Raw genomic sequence first — 20,055 nt, 5'->3', positions numbered from 1 at the left:
ATTGATGCTCTAGGAAGATGTGTCTCATTTATCTGATGGCTTGCCATGATGCCCAGGAGCCAGCCCCATCCCTTCTACTTCAGACAAACCTCAACAGGCAAATCAAGATATAGTGGAAAGATGACAATTGCTGAGCCATACAGACCTGGGCTTCAATCCTAGCTCTCCTGCTTACTACCTGGATGACACTGGACAAATCCCCTTACCCTTTTAAGCCTCTCAGTATCCTCATATGCAAAGTGGGGGTCTTCAGTAATCCCATTACCAGGTATGTATCCAAAAGAAAATAAATCATTTTACCAAAAAGATACATGAACTTTCATGTTCACTGTAGCACTGCTTACAAGATCAAAGCACAGAATGAACCTAGGTGCCCATCAGTGTTGGATTGGATAAAGAAAATGTGGTGGCTGGGAGCAGTGGCTTACACCTATAATCCCAGCACTTTGGGAGGCCAAGGTGGGCAAATCACAAGGTCAAGAGATCAAGACCATTCTGGCCAACAGGGTCAAACTCTGTCTCTACTCAAAATACAAAAATTAGCTGGGCGTGGTGGCACGTGCCTGTTAGTCCCAGCTACTCAGGAGGCTGAGGCAGGAGAATCCCTTCAACCTGGGAGGCGGAGGTTGCAGTGAGCTGAGATTGCACTACTGCACTCCAGCCTGGACAACAGAGCAAGACTCCGTCAGAAAAGAAAGAAAGAGAAAGAGAGACAGAGAAGAAAAGAGACTATTGAGTACTATGTTGACTACCTGAGTGATAGGAGCGATTGTACCCCACACTTCAGCATCACACAATATACTGATATAAGCAAGTTGTGCATATACCTTCTGAATCTAAAATAAAAGTTGAAATTTTTTCAAAAAAAAAAAGGATGTCTTGTAAGAATGAAGAAAAGCACCTGTGTAAAAAGTTCCTGAAACCAAAAAAAATACTTCAAAAATGCTGCTTTATTTTCCCCTTTTTCTACCATCCAGTTTTTTCAAGCTTTGTCACAAGCCTTGGTGTACATCATCAGAATGTGCCTGGATGCTGAATTCATGTGACAAAAGGATCAGAAGCCTCTTCCTGCCCCCTTATGGACTTCCCTCCCCTTTATTTTGATTTGACCCAAAATAACTCAACTTGGATTGAAGTTGGGGTCTCTCTTTATGCTGGCAGCTTAGAAAGAAGATGAAAACCTTAAGCCCTACAGCCGCAATTTAGTAAAAACCAGATTCTGCCTGGTTAATTGACTTTCGCCTTCAACCCTAGGTGCCATGTGTCTGTGTATGGCTGGATTGTTTTGTTTTATCTCAAAAATATGTGTTTTAATCCAATGGTTTCTAATTTTAAAATGTAAGTGATTCATGCAAATGATTTTTTAAATCAAATGGAATGAATGGATTTCAGATAAAGAGTAATTTTCCTTCTGTGTCTAATTCCCCAACCTCCACCCAGTTCTTCTCCATAAAGGCAGCAAAGAGTACTAGATTCTGATAAATCTTGACAGAAATATTCTATTTATTAAAAATAAAAACAATAGCTGTAAACGTGGTTTTAGGTGAGTATAGGTGTAGGTGTAGGTATATGTATAGACACAGATACAGATATAGGTACAGATGTAAATATAGATATTATAGGTATAGATTCATTTTTATACTAATGGAAGCATACTATCCAAAGAATTCTTCATAGTATATCTTAAAGATTGTTTCATTTCAGTATGCATAGATCTGTTTCATTCTTTTAATAGCTGTTTTGTTATTACTCTGTTTTATTATTCCATTATTTGGATGAACCATAATCTTTTTCACCAGTTTTCTACTGATGGACAAGTAGGTTGTATTTAATATTTTCCCACTACAAACAATTTTATATCAGTATGCTTGCACATGGGTCTTTGTGTAAAGATGTTTTTACAGTTTGCACTCAGAGTGTAGGATAATTTCATATTAAATACAAGTAGGTTGTATCTAATATTTTCCCATTACTAACAATTTTATACCAATATGCTTGCACGTGGGTCTTTGTATAAAGATGTTTTTGTACTTTGTAGTAAGAGTGTAAGATAATTTGTCAGTGTCCCATGAATTAACATATCCAGTAAGCATTTAGTAGAGCAAAATGATATACCAGACAGTTATGAGTTCCATTTCCAATCTGTCATTCTTATCCAAACGGAAAAACATGTTAATTTATTCCAGAAGTTCGGTGAATTCAGATGCAACCTATAGAAATATGTCTATCAGGCCAGGCACGGTGGCTCAGGCCTGTAATCCCAGCACTTTGGGAGGCCAAAGTGGGCAGATTGTTTGAGGTCAGGAGTTTGAAAACAGCCTGGCCAACATGGTGAAACCCCATCTCTACTAAAAATATGAAATTAGCCAAGCATAGTGGTATGCACCTGTAATCCCAGCTGCTTGGGAGGCTGAGGCAGGAGAATTGCTTGAACCTGGGAGGTGGAGGCTACAGTGAGCCGAGATCGTGCTTCTGTACTCCAGCCTGTGTGACAAAGCGAGACTCCATCTCAAGAAAAAGAAAAAAAAAAACTCTATCAATTATCAATGGTAGATGAAAGTAAAGTTTGCTCCCATTCTTCTTCCCATTACTCTACAAAGGAGCCAAACTATTCACAGCCTCAGCAAGCCTACTGCTTTTTATGACAAGCCAAAAGTCCTGCTTGTGCCTTCTGGGAACTTGGAGGCTCCTCCATTTTTGAGGTTCTATAGCTGTCAGATACCCTAAAAGCTGAAGACTCTCTTTGCTCCTCAGTTCTCTCCCTGCCAAAAAAAAAATAATGAACATACAAGTGATTTGGGGTTTTAAGTTGACACACATACCCCTCAGACATGAAAAAATATATAGTTTATTTTATTAAAGATCTGGTCTTTCTGCTGAGCTCCCCCCTACTAGGTAGCAAGAAAAAAAAAAGCTGCAAGAAAAATAAATATAATCCAATTCCATGCAACAATTCAAACTACTCCTTTGGGTAATATTTAATGTTTCTGGTTACTCATCTTAACCTCAAAGACCTCTGTGGGTCTCTATCTGGGCAGCCAGTATTCTACTTCCATTTAGAGATTATCTCAACCCTAGACATGACCAATGGGGTTAAATAGATACAGCCCTGGCTATATAGCACTGGTCCTGAGTCATCATCAACCCACTGGATGAAATCACCAGGTATTTCAAACAAAAGCCTTCTTTTGAAAGGGCTTTGCAGGCAATAAAGTCTAATCTCTTCTTGATCAGTATGGAGGCAACTGCAGAATCGTAGAGTTAGCTTATACTAGACCTAATTGATGTATCTCCCCAAATCTGCTCGGCCCCTCCTGGCTCCTGGTCCTGGGTTGCTTGCTATATGGTGGATTGAGGCACATTGCAAACATAGCCCACATTCTTCACCCTTTCCAGTGTTCTAGGCCTGTGCTATATAACTTTGTAGTGTCCTACTCCTGTAGGCGGAGTGTGTACACCATCCCATGCCTCTGAGCTCAACCATGTGACTTGCTTGAAGGGATGTTAGCCAATGTGGTAGAAGCAGAAGCTTGACAAACACTAGCTCAGCTAGCTTCCTCTTTCTCATGCCGCTTGCCAATTGACATGAGAACATGCCTAGGCTCATCTCATGGGTGATGAGAGACATGTGAAGAACACGTTGCCTATGACTCAGGACTGGTGCTATATAAGACACTCCAGTTGCCCAAACCAACCAAGACCAGCCTAGATCTTCTTCCAACAGTCAGTTGCCTAACCACCCCCAATGATATCCAGGATACAGGCAATGCATGGATCCAACCACATGTGTTCCTCTCCCAAGGCTAATTAGACACCGCTACTGTTCAGTGGCCAATCTTGCATCAGTAGAGACTGATTCTCTGGGGCCTCAGGATGGCCTAATTATTTGAGCAGGCCATACAGCCACCTGGTAGAAAGTTTATTGCATCAAACCTCTTACATGCTGAAGAAGACAGGAATTCATTCTTAACAGAATTAATGTGTACCCACAATATGAGTATGCTTTCCTACTCTAGATAGGAATACGGGCTCTGTGTTCTAGGGCACCTGCACTAAAGATGGTCTCTGATGGCCTCCCTGAACTTCTCAGGACTCTACCACTGTTTCCTTCCCTTGATCTGACTCAACTCCTCATCCATAGAAGAACAATACCACCTTTCTGACAAGGCTATGGAGAGTTTTGAGAACATGCTTTTCAACTTGCAAATGTCCAATAAGAACAAGAATAAAAGTGTAACAGCAAGATTTTCTTGTGCTAACTACTTGACATACACTTTCACACCAGCCCTCCGCAGTAGGTATTAATGTTAACTCTGTTTTTCACAAGAGGAAACGATCTTATTGAGCAGTAGTTTTCAATCAGGGCTGATTCTTCTCTATGCAGGGGACATTTGGCAATGTCTGGAGACATTTTTGGTTGTTGCACTAGTGGGAGGGAGAGTGCTACTGGCATCGAGTGGATGGAAACCAAAGATACCACTCAATACCCTACAATGTGTGGGACAACCCCCCCAAAGAGAATAATCCAGCCCCAAATGTCAATAGTGTCAAGTTTGAGAAACTGTTATAGAGGGAGGGCAAGTGATTTCTTAAGATGATGAAACCAATAAATGGCAAAGCCAAAATTTAAACCTGAGCGATCTGATACCAGACACGTAACATTAGCCACAGGCTTTGTTTAGTTGTTATTACAAGCCCCATTGAATCAAAGGAACAAATAAAGGAATAGAGAGAACTTGGTGGTTCCCAAGTGAGTCAAAGATCTTTGAACATTTCCACATTTGCCAAGACTTTGTCTGATGGCAACAGTTTTACCACCACAAATCATTAACTAGTCAGTCACCATCGAGAAGGCACAAAATTTGTCAGACATAAATCTCAGTTCTTAAGAATTCAAACTACTGAAATATGATCTCCTTTAAAAAGATAAAAGCATGTTCCTATGTAATTAACATTTATTACCTGGTCTCTATGGGAACCCACACTGTTAGTAATTAAGCTCTGGTCCTTAGAGCTCTGGTTAATCTGCCAGCCAGGTGGAAGATCAAGGCGTATTTGCATGTATGCACAAAGATAGTTATTGCAACATTATTTGTAACAGCTACAGATGGCAGACAACCCAGATGTCCATCAATAGGAGCTGGCTAACCTGGTTATGATCTGTTCAATTAATGAAATTTCCCACACCTCTTTAAATGAATTGGGATCTCTGTAGTATTCCATGGAGATGAAGCAGTCTTGAAGATATCTGTTGAAATGCAAAAAGCCAGATGTAGAACAGGAACGATATGTTACTATTTGTGACTTTCAGGAGGGAGATCTAAATACATGGTTAAATAGGAACACTGATTCATCACTTTCTCTTTTCACTTCCATGTGAAGGGAATTATTTAATATATCACTTTCTCCTCTCTCACCCTACCCCTGTATCAACTTTGCACCAGCACCATGAATAGGAAACCTGATGCTTTGATTCCCTGCAGCCAAATGTCCTATCTCAGATGGTTCAGAACTTGGATGGGGAAAAGAATGCTGTCATATCCTCAGTCTTATCAAACCCCCAACATCTATATGTGCCAATGAATACACTGGTCTCTAGAGAGAGCCTCAAAAGCCTGGTCCCTGTGGTTGTCTCAGAATGCCAAGAGTCTAGAACTCAGAGGTAGGAGGATGCTCACTGCTTGCAATGTCTTAAATGTGCAGGTACTTGCTCATAAAATAAATACTTTAGTGGTCAGATGAGGATTATTTTGAGTCAATGTTATGATAATTCCATTTTGCAAACTTGGGTATGAAATTCTGAGTTGCAGAAGCCCTCCCCCTTCTAACCTTAATGATTAGTGGTAAATAGGTAAGCATTAAGAAGAAACATAAGTAAAATTTCTTGTCTGCCTTGCATGGGAAAGATCAGAATCAGAGAATTTTAATTCTCAATAAAGAAATTCCCTAATGGAGGGGGGCGGTTTCGCTTAAACATTTTTAGGGCTGAGAAACTCACTTCCTGCAGCTGGAGAATTCTTCCTTGTGTTGAAACTAAATCTGGGTCTTGTAATTTGGATTGTATCTATTGATTCCAATTCTTCCCTCTAAAACCACACAAGAGGTCTTAGCCCCTCCCCTTTCCAACACACGAAGAGGCAATTAAGTTCCCCAAAACTTTCCTTCTTCTGGTCAAACACCCCCAATTCCTTTAAACATTCCTCATGACTCATAACTTTGAGGGTCTCCTCACCATCCTAACCACCTCCCTGAAACACATTCCTGTTTATAAATAAGTTTCCAGAAAACGTGTGACTCTCAGAACTAAACACAGTTCTCCTGGTGTGTTATTTTCTGAGATGCACTTGGTTGGCATGAATCCTTTGGGCAGCACAGTTGAGGCATGGTCATGTACAAGCTGCCTTGAAACCAGGACCCCCCCATCTCTCCACCTCTCTCACCAAGATATCTCAAAAGACATCGTGCAAGGCTGCCTCTGGTGTTTCCTGTATGGCCAGTTTGGTAACTTTATGAAAAAGAAAAATACATATTTTTTTATTTCTAATGATAATGAATACATAATTTTTAAATGAGTTGCGTGCCCCTACTTTTCTTCTAACCTCATCTCCAAATGTTGTCTCCATGTCTCCAATTGCATCAGTCAACACAGGCAGTCTTCTCAGAGACTTTGTACTTGCCGTGCCTTGGCCTGTCGTCCTTTAAATCATCATCAACTGTCTGTTTTTCAGAATCCTTCCCTGATAACGAGGTACAGTGGCTCACGCCTGTAATCCCAGCACTTTGGGAGGCCGAGGTAGGCGGATCACCTGAGGTCAGGAGTTTGAGATTAGGCTGACTAACATGGTGAAATCCTGTCTCTACTAAAAATACAAAAATTAGCCAGGCATAGTGGTGGGCATCTGTAATACCAGCCACTCGGGAGGCTGAGACAGTAAAATTGAACCCAGGAGGTGGAGGTTGCAATGAGCCAAGATCTGGCCACTGCACTCCAGCCTGGGCAATAGTGTGAGACTCCATCTCAAAAACAAAAAAAAACACGAGGTAAAGTTCACATAGCATAAAATTAACCATGTGAACATACACAGTGTACTGGTATTTTGTATGTGTGGAATGTGGTGCAACCATCACCTCTGTCTAGTTCCAAAACATTTTCATGACCCCAAAAGGAAATCCCACAGCCATTAAGTAGTCACTTCCTAATTCAACCCTTCAAGAAAAATGAAAACGTCCACTTCCACATGAATGTTTATAGCAGATTTATTTATAATTGCCAAAACTGGAAACAACCTAAATGTCTAATCACCTAGTGATAGATAAGCAAATTGCTGTGCATGCCTGCAATGGAATATTACTGAGCAACGTAAAGAACAAACCAAATACATGCAACATAAGTGAGTCTCAAACGCAGTATGCCAAGTTAGAGAAACTAGAAACCGGACTTCAATGCTTATATTGTGTAATATATTCTATTCCACATAAGGCAAAATATAAAATAAAAAATCACCGTAATTGTCAGGCTGGGAGTGAAGGGAAAGGTTGATGAGAAAGAAGTGAGGAAGAATATCGGGGGGATGCTGGAATGTTATCTTGTTATTATAGAGGTCTTTACCTGACTACATGTGTTTGCCAAAATTCATCCAACTACATATAAAGAAGTAAATAGTTCTATATGGAAATTAAACTTCAATATACCTTTTTAAAAAGTCAAATAAATAAATAGATAGATAGATAGATAGGCCAGGCGCAATGGCTCATGCCTGTAATCCTAGCACTATAGGAGGCAAAAGTGGGTGGATCATGAGCCTGGCCTATATGGTGACAGCCAGTCTCTACTAAAAATACAAAAATTAGCCTGGTGTGGTGGTGCGTACCTATAGCCACAACTACTCAGGAGGCTGAGGCAGGTGAACTGCTTGAATCCAGCAGGCAGAGGTTGCAGTGAGCCGAGATATGCCGCTGCACTTCAGCCTGGTGACAGAGGGAGACTCCATATTTAGATAGATAGATAGATAGATAGATAGATAGATAGATAGATAGATAGTTAGATAGAGAGACAGAGAGAGAGAGAGAGAGAAAGATCACAGCAACTCTATTCCTTTCTCTGCTTTTTCTCCATTTGACTTATTATCATATCACACAACTATATCGTTTTTCCTAATTATCTTGTCTGCCGACTGCTTCCCCCGACCCCCATCCCCTGTAGAAGGTAAACCACCATAAGAGAAGAAAATCATCTTGTAATTGTTTTAGTCACTGCTATATTCCCAGTGCCTAAAACAGTGCCTGGCACATATGCATAAAATATGTTCAAAAAATATTTGTTGAATTAATTGATGAATGGCTTTTGCTTAGTGAATTCATGCTGATTCCTTATTACCACTATTTTTTTTCATTTACTTGAAAGCCATCTGTTTCCAAATCCAGTCTGAAATGTGACTGGAAACTTACCAGTGAGTTCTGCAGTTACTAGTTCTAAGAATATGCCCTTTTTCACTTAAAAAATCAAGACCAGAGAATTCATCTCAGGCAGCATTGCTGAAGGCCTTTTCTTTAATTAAAAAACTCAACCTGTTTCAACCCATGGGCAAGCCCATAGGCAACAGAGGGCTATTCTACTGCATCTCATTTGGAAAGCCTCCTCTGTCTGCTCTGTCTCCGTTAGCATTGATTTCCTTGCTGCAGTCATACAGCCCTGTCTCCATTTGCCTTGCTAACCTGTGGAACTACCATATGGGAAGACCCCACCACTCACCTGGTTGAGTCCTGTCAAGTTGTATATGTAAAAACAAAGCCCCACAGATGAGACATAGCATAACCAAACAAAGCAATCAATAACTGCAAATGCTAAGGCTCAGTTCCTCATGAAGCAATAAGCTTTCGAAGAACTGACAATAGGTCTTTGCACTCCCATTACCTAGGAGATTGCCTAGCAAATAGGAGATGTTCAACACCTGCTTGCTAAGTAAATAAATGCCTCTGAAGTCTTATGTCTACATAAGTAACCACGCCACCTGTAGATCAGGCCCAGAGGCATGTACTCTCTCTGGGATGAGCCTGCAGAATGACTTTACGGATGTCTTATATCAGCTGCTGGAAGCCAGTCACATCAAAATCTATCTGTGCTCAGTTAGGTCTGGGACTGTTTCTGGAGGAGTGACTAGTCTCTGGTTTTCAATAGCAGTCCATCAAGGGGTTAGAAGGGCTTAGGGCTTTTCTGCAACTGACCAGCAGCCTGTATAGCATTCACTGATCATGAAGGTTGCCATTCAACTCATTCCCAAGTTGGAGTTGTCCCCGAGTCCCTAATTAGGCTTTGGGTGTCCTTAGGTTGACCTGGCCCAGAGTTGGTGCTATTAGGCAACTCTGAATTAATAGCTTGCTATTCTAGAGGGAAGAAAAGTGTGGCTCACAAGCAAATGGGACTTTAGCCAGAAAATCATTTAACATCTGCACCTGTTATCCCCTCTGTCCTCATCCCCAAAGCTTTCCCTGGCTGGCCACTTCTCAGCATGAATGACATTCTTCGTCTCTTTCCTGGTTACCCAGTTAATGTTGCCCTCCCCTGTGGGGCCTCTTGTCACTATCACATCACTCTGCTTCATTTTCTTTATCTAAAATTATCTGTTTATTTGATTGCTTGCTAGTTCATTGCTCCTCTCTTACTAACTAGGTTACAAGTTCTGCATTACTTCCGCAGTGCCTAGAACATCAGCAGGCATCTCATACATACTCATGATCATCTAAGGAAAGCATAGTTAACCAGATGATTTCCACAGTTGGCAGAGCTAGCTGGAAAACGCCTCTGGCTAGGAAAACATCTCAGCCCAGAATCTTGTAGAATGACCTACCAGTTAGTCTATACATCCTGTGTGCTGAGCAGTTTCACAACTTTGTGATCACCCCCACCCCCCGGTTTCTCAGGTAAGGAAACAGAATCAGAAAACAGCATGCCCCAAAGAGCTCAGCCTGGAAGAGGCAGAGCTGAGACACAAACACAGGTCCATCCAAGGTCAAAGCTGATGCTCTTAAGTCCTCTGATGCTCCCACAGCCCAGTTGAAGAAAAAGAACAACAACAGCAGCAAAAAGAGTTATAGCTGACAATTACATGATCCTTACCTTGTACCAGGCACTGCTTTAAGTGCTTTAAGAGGGGCAGACACAGGGGTGAAAAATAAGGTCATTGCCAACAGAAAGAGTCTATCCCAGTCCAAAAATGCGGTTACTCCACCTACCAACAGTGTTATTCGGTAAAATAAATCAGAGCACGGGTGGACAGCACCAGGAGCATCATGGGCATTTCACCCCTCTCCCCATCCTTCCTCATCCTCTTCCATCCTGGTACGAAAGGGAGGTTCTCAGATTGAACATTCAGTAGCTTAAAGGGGACATGGTGCAGTATATTTGGTAAATAGCCACTGTAGGCCTCTGAGGAGAACAGAGGAGGTGTTCAGGGTGGAGGGAGGAGGAACTCCGTACAGTCATCGTCAAGAATAGCAAGAGCCCAGATGGACGCATATCAAATGTGCTTCATGCACATGATTCGGCCACCCTCTTTTCCACTAAGCCAAATATCCATAATTTAACAGTTGCAGAATATAAATGTTTCCTGCTGGCTTTGCATTCCCCAACTGGGGAGGAATAGTCATCACTTGTCTGGCAGACTTAGAGGCCATCTGAGCACTGGTGGGCTTATCGGCATCCTCGAAATCGCTTTTTAAAAAAAATTTTAGATTCGGGGGTATATGTGCATGTTTGTTACACAGGTATCTTGTGTATTGCTGGGGATTGGGCTTCCAGTGTATCCATTACACAAATAGTCAACACTGTACCCAATAGGTGCTTTTTCAGCCCTCACCCCACCCCACCCACCTCCCCACTTTTGGAGTCCCCAGTGTCTATCATTTCCATCTTTCTGTCATGCGGACCCGTTGTTTAACTCCCAAGTATAAGTGAGAACCTGTGGCATTTGGTTTTCTGATTCTGAGTTATAATAATTCACTTAGGATAATGGTCTCTGGCTCCATCCATGTTGCTGCCAAGGGCATGATTTCATTCTTCTTTGATGGCTACGTGATATCAGAATTGCTTTAGATAGCCATGTGCCCTCTGGCTTCTAACAATGAGCAATACATGGATGAGGTTCTGTGGGGGTGGGGGTAGCAATAGAAAGAGACAGGATGTGAAGGGTCAATGGCAGTGTCGGGTGTCAGGCTGTGCAAGCCTAAATATCAAACTAGGGTGGGTCAAACACCCTCAAGGATGCATGACCGCAGCAAAAAAATATTCCTATCGCTCTCTCTCACAGCAAGTTATCAACTCTTTGTGACTCAGCCATTCATCACGGCCCTTCTTGGCCCATGTTAGGGTAACAGATTCTCAAAATGTGGCCTATGGAAACAGCATTCCAGGAATGCCCCAGCAACCAGAACTAGGAAGAAATGTCATTCTTTAGTTTAAAAAGTTATCCCACACTCAAGCAACACAGCACTCGATGCTGAAATTCTACTGAGTTTTTAAATTAAATCTTCCTTTGGGATCCAAAAAGCACTTTGGGATTTTTCAAACCTGACTGTGAACAGAAATCTGATGTTTTTAACGTCAGGGGGCTGACTTGGGGCAGATCATTTTACTCCCTCAGAGAGAAGAATTGCTCCTTTTAGATGAGACCCAAGGAATTTCATCAGTCATTTTCCATGGAAATGGAATAAATTCATATCATAATATTTTTAAAATTCTAGTTATTTATTCTGTTAATAAAGACATGTATACAACAATGACAAAAAGGTAATATGCATGTCAAATTATTAAGTAGGGTTATCTTTTAGTCATAATTTTTACTTTCCTCTGTATATTTTTATTCTTTAAGCATTTGTGCAATAAGCAGTTATTTACTGTTATAAACTTCTTATAAACATCAGTTCTTTTCTTGTTTTAAATTCCAGTTCTTTGAACTTTCTATATTAGATTTATTTTTTCAGCATATATTTTTAAAGCATCTACTGTGTGCTGCATCCAGGTTGACAAACTACAGTCTAAAAGCCATGACTGCTCTTTATAAATAAAGTTTTATTGGAACACAGCCATATCACTTCACATATTATCTTTGGCCAGTTTTGCACTACCAAAGGCAGAGTTGAGTATCTGCAACAGAGACCAAATGGTCCATAAAACCAGAAATATTTGTTCTTTGGCCATTCCTGGAAAAACATTTTATGACCCCTGTCCTATGTGAAAGGCTCTAAGTTAGTGATAGAAATCAATTGTGAGCAAAAAGTAAAAAGGTATCTCCCCAGGGTCATGGAGTTTATAGTTTTTGCCTAAACTTTGGGGTTTCCTATATCCTTAAAAACAGCTGTTCTGAGGGCCAGCTTTGGTGGCTCATGCCTGTAATCCCAGCAGTTTGAGAGGCCCAGGCGGCTAGATCACTTGAGGTCAAGAGTTCAAGACCAGCCTGGCCAACATGACAAAACGCTGTCTCTACTAAAAATACAAAAATTAGCTGGGCATGGTGGTGGGTGCCTGTAATCCCAGGTACTCAGGAGGCTGAGGCAGGAGAATCACTTCAACCCAGGAAGCAAATGTTGCAGTGAGCTGAGATCATGCCAGTCTCAGAAAAAAAAAAGAAAAGACAGGAAAATGAGCGGTTCTGTGGTTGCAGGAAATGTAAGCTGACATGTAGTCTTCACAGTTTTTTTTTTTCCTCTGTAGTTAGAGCAGATTCTTGATGCTCCAGAGATGGAGAAAACCCAAGTCTTGTTTTCTCTGTTAGCAATAGAAGCAGTATTATCCTGTGTGCCTTCCCCTTTCCCTCACACAGTAGCTGGTACCTGGTTAAGCACTCAGTAAACCTCAGCTATTATTATCAGCATTGCCCAGGGGGCTCCAAAGGGAATCACTATTCTTTGCACAGGACTCACACTTAACCCTAGTTTAAGAGGTCTCTTATATCAAGCCAGAAGAACTTATAGGTCTAGAGAATTTAATGTACTTCTCTTTATTTATCTGAAATAGCTTATTTTAGGCCCATGAAGCTGAGAGTTTCAGCTACATGCTCCTTCAAGGGAAATAATTCCTAAACTTCAAGCATCACTTGTTTTGGGAACAGGAAATGAGTAATAAAGAAATGAGTTTCCAGGCCAGGTGCAGTGGCTCATGCCTCTAATCCCAGCACTTTGAGAGGCCGAAGCGGGCAGATCACTTAAGGTCAGAAGTTCTAGACCAGCCTGACCAACATGGTAAGACCCTGTCTCTACAAATAAAAAATTAGCCGGCATGGTGGTGCTTGCCTATAGTCTCAGCTACTCAGGAGGCTGAGGCAAGAGAATCGCTTGGACCCGGGAGGAAGAGGTTGCAATGAGACAAGATGGCGTCACTGCACTCCAGCCTGGGTGACAGAGCAAGACAAAGAAATAAGAAATGAATTTCCATATCCAGTTCAGTAAATAAGATTCCCTGTTCCCAGATGACACACAGCAAACACCCCTTGACTTCCACTGAACTCCATCTCCTTGGAAGCATCATAATAGGATTAACAAAAGCCTGGAAGATTCTTAGAAGAGCTGCTGTTCTCTCTGCAACAGGAAAGTGCTTAAGTATTCTATTAAAGAAGTGCACATTGGGTTAGCCTCAATGTTAACCTGCTAAGCATGTAGAAATACATCAGAAACAGGTGGGAGAGAAGCCAGGCGCAGAGCCTCCCCAGCAAAGGGAACTCTGTGGGTAAATGCTCATATTAGGAGCTTGGAACCTGTTCAGCACTCAACAGGATCCATCCAAATCTGTCTCCTTTATTCAATTAAGAAAATGATAGGAACCTTCAATTTTCCCTATGATTTAAAATAATGACAAATGATCAGGTAGAGTTTGGACATGTTCTAAAGCCCATTTTTAAGAGAAACTTCTGCTGAATTTAATTATGCCTGCTTCTGGAAAACAGTCATCAAAAGGGCTATTGGCAATTCAAATCAACTCCCCCATGCAAACACGCCGTTTATCAGCAACGATAGCTATGGCGGAACGAGTCACTCAAAACTGGGAGGGACGCTCTGCATTTCAAAGATAAAACAACAACAACAATAATAATAAACAACTTAGCGCAGGAAAAGAGAACGGAAAGGATTCAGGTAAGTGTTCAAATTGGAAGGAGTAACAAAAGAAAAAATGAAAAAGAAAAACATACACGCAGCAACACTATGGGAGACAGAGTTAGTGAGAGCTGCTCCACCTACCTGTACCGAATTCACTGTACTTGGAGACCTCTTTTTATTTTCATCTCCTGAATCATTTTGTCTACTATGTATGAATTTTTTTCCAGAGGATAGACTCTTTATTGTTCAGGATTCAACTTCCCAAAATTTTTGTTTTACCTTTTTAATTTTGGAGTTTATAAAATGTGGAATGAGGAAAGAGATGAAATCCTACAAGCCTTTGGGGCTGGCATGGAATAAGGTTCACCAAAGAGCATATTTCTTGGGTTCATATAGTCTGAGTTTAAATCTGGCTTATCAGATAAATGACCTTAAGTGAGTTACTACCTTCTGGAGGCTCAGCTTCCTCATTCGCTGTGTAGTTAATAGTAATAGTATATCCTCAATGGGTTATTGTGAGGATTAGATGAGATAGTGCATGTAATACTTATCACAGTGCTTGGAAAACAGTTAGTTCCTGTTGTTATTAACAACCAGCCCAATCCTAAAACGAATGCTTACATCCTCTTAATGACATAATATCAAAGTGGTTGACCAGCCTTTATTTGAAAACCTCCAAGGGTTGGAAACTCCCTATCTGTATCTATGTATAGATGTATAGCTATAGTTCTTAGAAAGCTCATTTACTCAGCTGAAATTTCTCCCACTGGGGCTTCTGCCCCTTGTTCTTAGTTCTATCCCTGGGGAAGCTTAAAGAGCAGGGATAATCCCTCTTGTACATTGTGCTAGTGAAGGCTTGGTTTTTATTGGAAGTAATGAAAACTAATTCTAAGACGAGGTATGGTGGCTCACACCTGTAATCCTAGCACTTTGGGAGGCTGAGGCAGGTGGATCACCTGAGGTTGGGGGCCTGACCAACATGAAGAAACCCCATATCTACTAAAAATACAAAAATTAGCCAGGTATGGTGTCGCATGCCTGTAATCTCAGCTATTTGGGAGGCTGAGGTAGGAGAATCACTTGAACCTGGGAAGCGGAGGTTGTGGTGAGCCGAGATTGTGCCATTGTACTCCAGATTGGACAATAAGAGCAAAACTCTGTCTCAAAACAACAACAACAACAACAAACTAACTCTAGCAAATTTTAGCATTAAAGGAAATTAGAGCAGTCCTGGGGCATTTGGTTAAATCAAGAAGAATAAGAAGGAGAAGGAGGAGAAGGAGGAGGAAGAGGGGTGGGGAGCAGGAGGAGGAGGAAGGGGCAGAGGAATTATCATCAACCACCAGGAATGCAGGTACTTGGGGAGGCTTGGATCTACCTCATCAGGAGTCATCAAACCTTCTATTTCCATCACAACCATTAACATACCTTACCTGCAGCTCCAAAAATCTTATTGGCTCAGCCAAAGTCAGGTGTCTATCCCTGGATCAATCAACTCTGGCCAGGAGCAGAGACACCTGCTGAAGATCATGGTGATGGAAGCTTACCTGTGTGTGAGGAACAGGAAACCATCCCAAAGAAGGGTAAACTGTTGTGAACTGAGCAGCCTCCCAATCAGGCTATGGGAAATCCCAAGCCATGTGAGTAAACCATGCACAATCCTCTAGATACTTGAAGAAGCTGTTCTCCAGGATAAATATCCTCCATTCTTTCCACCATTAAGATTGAATTAATGAAATGTACTTGTGTGATTATTTAGTGTTTTCACTAGAAAGGTGAGCTTTATGAAGACAGAGGAGCATGTCTATCTCATTCACCAACATGTTCCAGCACTTATCTAGAGGCTTAAACCACTACAGGTATTCAAATAATTTTTGAATTCATTAATGGACTGATTAATTTGTTATGTATTATTTTTGAGAACTTTCTCATTACTTACTTCCAAATACGGCTCTATCCATCTCAGTCAGTTTCTATTCATGGTGAGAAGCTCCTCTGTTTGTGTCCTATTTTATCTGCGTAAAATTGGAAGGAAGGTAAAATAACTCACAAGTCTTATTCTCAGTCACATAAAGATTTTATTTGCCCGTCTGTTTTAGTTATCTCTTCCTACATAACACACTCCAAAACATAGTGGCTTAAAACAACAATAGTCATTGATTTGGCTCATGAATCTACAAATTGGGCAGGGCATAATGGGAAGGTTCATCTCTTTTTTTTTTTTGAGATGGAGTTTCGCTCTTGTTACACAGGCTGGAGTGCAATGGTGTGATCTCAGCTCACTGAAACCTCCACCTCCTGGGTTCAAGCAGTTCTCCTGCCTCCCAAGTAGCTGGGACTACAGGCACACGCCCCCATGCCCAGCTACTTTTTGTATTTTTAGTAGAGACAGGGTTTCACCATGTTGACCAATCTGCTAGGTTACCATTTTCAGAGTTAATACTTATTCCTTCAGGTGAGCGTGCAGACAGCCACACTGCCCCTGTTGTACTTTGTTGGAGTCAAACCAACCACAACCAGAAAGGATGGGACTGCTTGGCTAACAAATGGAGTAGCAACTGGGAATGACGCACTGGACTTAGTAAGTCCTCCTGGGAGTCTTGAATTTTTCACAGGAGAGAGAACCTCACAAAGCAAGTAATAATAATAATAATAATAAAATTTTTCCAGTACACTGTAGTTTTCATCTTTGGCTTTACAGAAAATTTAAAAAGATGGAAGAAAGAATTCCCATGTTCCTTCTTATTCCCACTTTCCCCTATTCATAACATCTTACATTGGTTTGGTACATTTATTATAATGAAGGAACTGATATTGTCACTTATTAGTCACTGAAGTCCATCATTTATTTAGAATTCTTTAATTTTTACCTACTTTCCTTTTTCTGTTCCAGGATTCCATCCAGAACACCATATCACATTTAGTTGATGTGTCCTTAGGCCCCGTTTGGCTATAACAGTTTCTCAGGCTTTCCTTGTTTTTGATAACCTTGACAGTTTTAAAAACTACTGGTCACATATTTTACAGGATTTCTCTCTATTGGGATTTGCCTGATGTTTTTCTTACGATTACACTGGGGCTATGGGTCTTTGGGAGGAAGAACACAGGGAAAAACTGCCTTTCTCATTGCATCGTAGCAAGAGCAGTTAGGATCCGCATGATTTATCACTGTTGATTTTAACCTTCATCACCTGGCTGAGGTTGTGTTTTTCAGATGTTTTCCACCATACAGTTACTCTTATTTTCTCTCTCTCTTCATACCGTACTCTTTGGAAGAAAGTCAATATGCTTAGCTAACACTGCAAGCTCAGGCAGCTTTGCTTCTCCTCCTCCAGGGCAGTGTCTATATAAATTATTTGGAATTTTTCTGCATAAGAGATTTGTCTCTTCTCCATTTATTTATGGGTTCAATTATTTATTTATACCAGTAGGACTCATGGATATTTATTTTATACTTTAGGCTCTAATCCAGTTCTACTCTATTTTATTGCTCAAAGTATTCCAGATTCAGCCATGGAGAGCTCTTTTCATTGGCCTCCCTGTCCCTTTGACATACAGCATTGAGGGTAACAATGACTCTTTAGCATATGTTTGGCTGGCACTAGAATAGAAGGGCTGTGTTCTTACATGTTGATACGGTTTGGATCTGTGTCCCCACCCAAATCTCATGTTGGAGGTGAAGACTGGTGGAAAGTGATTGGGTCACAGGGGCAGATTTCTCATGAATGGTTGAGTACCATCCTCTTGCTACTGCCCTCATGATAGTGAGTGACTTCTTGCAAGAGCTGGTCATTTAAAAGTGTGTGGCACTGCTTCCACTCTCTGTCTCTTGCTCCTACTCTCATTATGTGATGTGCCTGCTCCCCTTTCACCTTCCACCGTGATTGTAAGCTTCCTGAGGCCTCCCCAGAAGCCGAGCAGAAGTTGTTGCCATGCTTCCTGTACAGCCTGCAGAACCATGAGCCAATGAAACCTCTTATTTTATAAATTACCCAGTCTTGGGTATTTCCTTATAGCAGTGCAAGAATGGCTGAATACACATGTATTTCTAACTTAATCATTCAAATAAGCCTATGTTATAAGTGCCCCCATTTGTAAATAAGGAAAGTAAGATGCAGAGGGGTTCAGTAGGTTGTTGGTAGGTAAAAGGGACACGAGAGCTACCTGGAAGGGGTTCCATTAGCCAAAAGCAGTGGCAACTATATCATCTAGATTCTGTTCTCCACCCCACCACCCAGTATGTACAGTCAAGAGGAAAAGCTGGCCAGAGAAAACCACCCATATGGACGTGTTACAGACTTGTGTGCTGCCTCCTCGCAGGAAGTTGTGGAAAGATGTGATGGACACGTAGGGATGGATGCTAAAGCTGACATTTCTGAAATCCAAAGAGGGAATATTTTGGAGCTTGAGTGGGTCTTCTTGGAGTCCCTCAAATTAGATTGTGTGAGCTCACTCCACCCACTGAGGAGCAAGCCCTCCTCACAACACACTCCCTTCCAAACCTTGGAACTCAACCCCCTCCATGTTCCCCTGCTACCCTGCAAGATGCCAAAACAGCTTCAAGGAAGTCTGCTGAGAATTGCTCATCATTTTTACACTTGGTTGGATAAATCCCAGAGCAGAAAACAAAACAGAGACCCAAATCCTCTTTTTTTTTTTTTTTTTTTTTTTTGAGATGGAGTTTTGCTCTTGTTACCCAGGCTGGAGTGCAATGGCGTGATCTCAGCTCACCACAACCTCCGCCTCCTGGGTTCAGGCAATTCTCCTGCCTCAGCCTCCTGAGTAGCTGGGATTACAGGCACACACCACCATACCCAGCTAATTTTTTGTATTTTTAGTAGAGATAGGGTTTCACCATGTTGACCAGGATGGTCTCAATCTCTTGACCTCGTGATCCACCCGCCTCGGCCTCACAAAGTGCTGGGATTACAGGCGTAAGCCACCGCGCCCGGCCCCAAATCCTCTTTTTAAAGCCCCACAGTAATCAGAGATCAGGTCCAAAGACAGAATCCAGCATCTTTGTGCTGCTGTGTGCCCAGCACATGGGAAGCTCGGATGGTCTGTTTTCGGCCATCCCATCAAGCACAGACTGGAATTATAATGTAGAGTGTTGGCTCCTTTCCCCTAAGGTTGAGCAGCAAAGTCTTCCCTCCCACAAATCGTGCCCCATTCTTCCAATGCTATCTGCTTGCCTTCTATTGGTTAGAAAGCAACAGCATCTTGCACAATAAAATTCAATTTTAGCAATGTCTCCACTGCCTCTGAGAAAGGGAGGAAAATTCTCAGTATGAGGGCAGCTTTTGTTTATCAGCTTCTGCTGTGGAAGATGACAACATCATCCTTTAGATTGCTTAAGGAAATAGAGCAGAGCCAAAGTAGTCTGTGGCATCCAGCTGCGGTTTAAGACCTTCTTCATAATGCCTAAAGAACTTCAAAAAGTTGCAAGGACAATACCTACTGTAGTATGCTCATTGACATCTAAGAGTCCAAGAAAAGTAGGTCGTGGGTATAATGAGAGGCGAAAACACTGATAAATGGAGGGGGAGACACATCAGTGTGTCCCTGGGAGCTTTTGCTTCCTCCTTTAAGAATAAAATTGGATGGAAGCTGTGGCTTTCAGAAGACGTCAAAACTGCCTCAAAACTCTGGCAGGAGCTTTGTTTTCTAAATTTAAAGACATTGCAGCTTCTATAATTTGTCACCAGTAAAGCTATGCCATTTTTTTTCTTTTTCTTTTCCTTTTTCTTTTTTTTTTTTTTTTTTTTTTTTTTGTCCTAGCTTTCTTGCTAACTCACTGTGTGGACAGTTATTCTCTGAGAATATTCAGTTTACTAATCTGTAAAATGGAGACACTGCACATCCTTACCTGAAAGTTTCCCTCACCAGGCACCTTGACTATGTGTGTGTGTGTGTGTGTGTGTGTATACACACACACACACACACACACACCTACATATATATGTATAT

General features: G+C 41.5%; 1 long non-coding RNA gene across 4 annotated transcripts in view; it reads left to right on the top strand.

Moving 5' to 3' along the window:
* LOC108594046 (uncharacterized) overlaps nt 1-20,055 on the top strand; it is a 283,377-nt gene that overhangs the window by 218,375 nt on the left and 44,947 nt on the right. The window contains exons 4-5 of one of the 4 annotated variants that reach the window (XR_013524644.1): nt 14-268; nt 978-19,968. The exons of 2 other annotated variants lie outside the window; for them this stretch is intronic. This is a non-coding gene — a long non-coding RNA (uncharacterized LOC108594046). Of the gene's footprint in view, nt 1-13; nt 19,969-20,055 lie in introns of those variants that run through there. One more of the 4 variants, XR_013524643.1, reaches the window with a different exon arrangement.

This window comes from Callithrix jacchus, chromosome 12 (genome assembly GCF_049354715.1).
Source record: "Callithrix jacchus isolate 240 chromosome 12, calJac240_pri, whole genome shotgun sequence".
NCBI lineage: Eukaryota > Metazoa > Chordata > Mammalia > Primates > Cebidae > Callithrix > Callithrix jacchus.
This window is presented reverse-complemented; position numbering and strand designations above follow the sequence as displayed.